Source organism: Apodemus sylvaticus, chromosome 14 (assembly GCF_947179515.1).
Source record: "Apodemus sylvaticus chromosome 14, mApoSyl1.1, whole genome shotgun sequence".
Classification (NCBI taxonomy): Eukaryota; Metazoa; Chordata; class Mammalia; order Rodentia; family Muridae; genus Apodemus; species Apodemus sylvaticus.
The window spans coordinates 48520946-48526085 of NC_067485.1; positions in this window are offsets into that span (position 1 = coordinate 48520946).

Genomic DNA, 5140 nt, shown 5'->3' on the forward strand with positions numbered 1-5140 from the left:
AAAACAAATTTTTTAAAAAAAGGAAAAAAAAAGAAAACCAAATGACAAATGACAATTTCCACTAAAGATGGACAAAGGAACTCTTATTTATTGCTGACCCTCTGGAAATCAACATGAGAGCTGGAGAGACGGCTCAGCAGTTGAGAGTTCAGGCTATTCACCCAGAGGTTCTGCGTTTAATTCCCCCAAATTACATACTGTCTCACAACCATCTACAATTGGATCTGATGCCCTCTTCTGTCATGCAGGCATACATGCAAATAGAGTGATCATGTATATAAATAAATTTTTTTAAATCAACATGGTTTTTAAACTGAAGTAAAACTACCATATGTTTCATCTTCTAATTATATCTCCCTGTATGCATATCAAAAAGAGTCTCTATCTTATAGCAGAGATAATTTGTCTATTTTTATTGCTTCACAATATCAAGAAAATGTGATCAGTCTAGATCCCCTCCAACAGGTCTAAGGGGAGGTTCTGTCCATCAGGTCTTGTTCTCCAATTGGTTCTTGACTTGTCAATAAAGAAGGCTGGGGGCCAATTGCTGAACAGAGGTACAAGTGGCACTTCTGGGTCCCAAGAAGAAAAGGAGATGCAGGGAAAGAAAAAGGGTCTTTTCTGCCATGCTTTGTAGGAAAGAAGATGCTACAATCATGTTAGGCCTCAGGGCAGCTAGGGCCTTCGGTCTCCACCACAGGCTGACAGGTTGGCAAGGGCTAGCTGATACAAGCCCCTAAATTTAGGGCAGGAGGAGAAGTGGAGATAAGAATTGATAAGGGCATGCATGCCTTTCCAGACAAGAGATTTCTGTGCCCAGCAATTGTGCCTTGCTGGCAACTTCTAATATAATAAAGCTGTCCGTGTGCCCTTTATCCGAGGCTTCCCTTAGAAAGAGAAGCCGATCCCAGAGCCAAGCTGCGGCAAAGGTGGTTAGAAAAGGAGGCATGGCTGGGGCTGATTGCGATCAGTCCTGGTGCTAAGCTGGATGGGACAAAGGAGAGCAGGAGGGGCCAGAGTATGGCAGCTCCTGGGCAAGGCAGTGGCATGTTTTTAAAACTACAAGCAACAACGAAGTGACTGGATAACGAAAATACGTTACATATACACAGGGGAATTTATTCAGCGTTAAAACAAATTATATTTTCTGACAAAGGAATAAAACCAGAAAATAGACTAAAATAGGTAACCCAAACTCAGAAAAATAAATGCTGTATGTTCTCTGTTATGTGAGGATCCTGGTTTCAAATTTTTATATATTTCGAAGTGTAGGGAGAGCTCAGAAAGGGAGGAAGAGGCTTCAAGGAAAGCAGAGAGTACATATTATATGAAAGTAGAAAGGAGGTGTTAGGGGTGTAATGATACAATCCAGGAGACAGAGAACAACCAAGGAAGGCAGAAGGATCACAGAAAATTATGTACAAAAATGTCATAAGGAAATGTACTACACTTTGTATGCTAGTCAAAAAGAAGTGCCTACTGGTGGCTATGTTGAACACTTGGTTCCCAGCCAATGGTGCTGTTGAGAGATAGTAAATCTGTAAGAAGTAGGGCCCCATGGAAGAAAGACAAGAGAATGAGCCTTTGAAGGAACTATTAGAGCACTGCCCTCTTCTCATCTTTCCATCTGCTCCCTGGCTGCCATGAGGTGGACAGCTTTGCTCTACTGTGATGTTCTACCTCACCTCAGGCCCAAACCAAAACCTCTAAAGTCAAAATTCATGCATCTAAATATTCGTTCTATGTCTATCTTCAGTATTTTATCACAGTGTAGAAAAGAAAACACAAGAAAGAACAAATAGGAAAGATCCAGAATCCAGAAAACTTACAATATGGAAAAGGAAAGACTTCTTCCCAGACCCATAAAAGATAACATGGAGAAGCCTTCAGAATAATGAGGACCACAAAAAAAAAAAAAAAAAAGTGAATTCAAGCAACTGCTATAAACCCTTTGTTAAAGACATTTGAATAGTTAAGATATCTCAGCAAAGGACCAGCTAGGAGTGTGATGGACAGAAAAGTCTTTTATAAGGAACATCTCAGAGAGTAAGTATGTTTTGCATTTAATAACTAGACTTCAAGAAGAGTTTGCCTGGAAGTAAGAATGCAAGGAATCTTTGCTAGCATCAGCTGCTCATTACTCCAGCTCCAAAAGATCTGGTCACACACAGAGACAAGTCTGTTTGGTAGTGATCTGGAGTAGGCTGTGTATGTGATGATTTGAAGATCATGTCTGATCCCTGTGGTCCTTGCTAACATGGCTCTTACCTATGTGGCCCAACATCCTTCCTTGATTTTCCATAGTCTTCTCTACTCCAGCTGCCATCTACAGAACTTGACATCTGCTAAGCCCTAAGCCTTCGTTCAAGCAGTCCTTCTGTCTGGGGCATCCTGCTCCTTTCTCCTGGCTAAATCCTCCTCATTTCCCAGGTCCTCCTGCAGCTATAATTTACTCCAGCCGGTTCTTCAAGACAGGTTTAGGTGCTCCTCCCTATCCCTGAACTGTTACAGAGTTATCACTTCACACTATTATGTATCTACTTCTACAACCATGTTCCTCAAGGGCAGTTTCTCTAAAGCTCAGGCCTGTACCTGCCTGACACTGTCGTTCATCAATAAACACCTACAAGTATCACTTGTAACTTCTCAGACTCTCTCTCTCTTTCTCTCTCTCCGTTATTCCCACACAGAAAGGCTTATAAATTGAATTAAATGTTCTTACTAACCTTTCCAACCCACTTACACTCTATATGCTTCCCTATAGAATGATGGGCTTCCCCAGCCCTGGTCATATTCAACCCTGAGTTAGTTTGGCTCTATCTCTTCTTCCTGGGCTTCCCATCACTGGGGCTAAATAAATTCTTAGTGTGTGTGTGTGTGTGTGTGTGTGTGTGTGTGTGTGTGTGTGTTCTAGAACACTTGCATGTGCTTAGAGCACTTGGTCTAATGCGCTATCTTCCCAACACAAGAAGAGCCTGGAAATACGTGGACCCTTATAAGCTGAACAAAGGTCAAAGAAACAAAGAGCTGGGTCATTTGAAAGGATGGACAATCTACAAGCCCTTGACCTGAATCACACAGGGACAAAACAAGTTACAGAAATGGGAGACACAGAAGAAACAAGTAGGGTTTGTTCACGAGGTTGTGCAGGATCAAGACAAACTCACACTTTTCAGAGTGTTGACAACCCTCAAAGATATTTCTCAATTCACAAAACACACACAGCATTGATAAAAGAGGTAGGTTATCAGACTTGCCTACTACCTGTTACCATCCCCCTGCTCCTCCACAGGTGTGATGATAAATTTGGGGTGTTATAGCACATGTAAAGAGAGCAATATAGGGACAAAATGGAAAGAATAATACAATCTCTCCCAATAAGGGCAGCTCAGAACCAGTGGATTGAATGATGGATCTTCTCTGCTGGCTATACAATGTGATGGAGACCAATGTTTCTCAAAGTGCTTCACCAAAGAGAGATGGAAAGATCATTCCAAACTTACTCTATAAAAGCAGTATTACCATGATCCCAAAACCACAACACACACGCACACGCATGAGCGCATGCACACACACATGCATGAGCACATGCACACGCACACACACACACACACACACAAAACCAATATGAGATTTTCTGGTAGTTCACTCAAAGTTCAAAAGAACATGACAAAAATGATGCTTCATGTCCATGGCAGGTTCAGCCTGGAAATATGATAATTCACACAAACTGATCAACAGCAAGCTCGTAAGAAGGGGTCAAGGGAAGAAAACAATGCCCAGCCATGAAGAATGAAATTTTGTCACTTTTTGGAATATGCATAAACATAGGGATTGTTTGGAATGTGAATTCCAAAGATATGGTGAGCCTAACTAGAGCTATGAATTGGTAGATGGAACTTTAATAAAGATGGAAGAACTTTTAGGCACAGGACAGTGGCTGCAGCAGCATGACAAAGCAGATGAACATGATCTCAATTCATTATATTCATGTATAAAAGTGTCACAGGGAAATTCCCCACATAAAAAGAATGTTTTTAAGGGGAACAATTATGACAAACAAACACATAGGCAGAAATCCATGTCTCAAATGAAAAAAAGAACACAAATCCAAGCCAACAAGAGGAAGTGGCCCAAGGCCAAGGTCCAAAAGATTTACAAAGTCCAAGTTTACCAGGATCAGTACTGGAGTCTAATTGCTCTCAGTCTAACAAGCGTTCCTCTGCAGTATCAAGACAAACCCCAGCCCACTGCAGTGCCTTATAGGAGCCGATTCCTATCACTTCTCACAAAGGTGTTTTGTGATGTCACAGCAAGGAAAGGGCTGGTAATAACCACATGAAATAACCCAGAGTTTTTTTGTATCCAGATCCAGGCACTTTCATCGTTGCCATGAGCCAGTTCCCGACAAGATGCAGATGAAAGGACAAAGACTATCTCTTCTGAGGCTCTCAGGGGACAGGGAACTATGGCAGTTGGAGGAGTTGATTGTAAGGATGGATCTGAAGTAGTTGTTTACATGATTTTAGCATGCCTGTACTGCATGCAGTCATCTAATTCCACCTGCTTCTTTCCACAAAGTTGGGCTTTATGACCTCCCCCAAACAGCATCCCCCACTAGAGACCAAACCTGAGAAGGTATGAAACCATTCACATCAAACCTTGAGGAGAACATTTTGACTTTATAACAGTAAATGCCATAATAACAAGGAAAACAGACTTCATGAACTCTGTGATGACCTGGACTGGGAACAAGAGTGAGAACTAGCTAAGAGTGTGAACCTACAGTCTGCTTCAATGGCCTTTCCACTAGGAACATGAAGTTCTCTAATAACTCATTATTACAGACTTAATCTTCTCTACACTTGTGATGCCCAATTCCTTTGTCTTAAACTCATATGGATGGCCATCCAAAGGATGGTAGCTCTCCCTGATACAATGCTGTAATGAAATGCATGTTTTTGGTTTAGGACATGGCAATTCTGGAAGATAGTTAACAGGATGGGCAATTTTTCATTATATAAATCTTAGGAATATAATCCTTCAGGTGCTATAGCCAAAGTGCACACTGTGATGAACTTCCTTGTTTTCTGTACCTTATTCACACTAACAAAGCATTGAAAAATCAGGAAAAAATGAA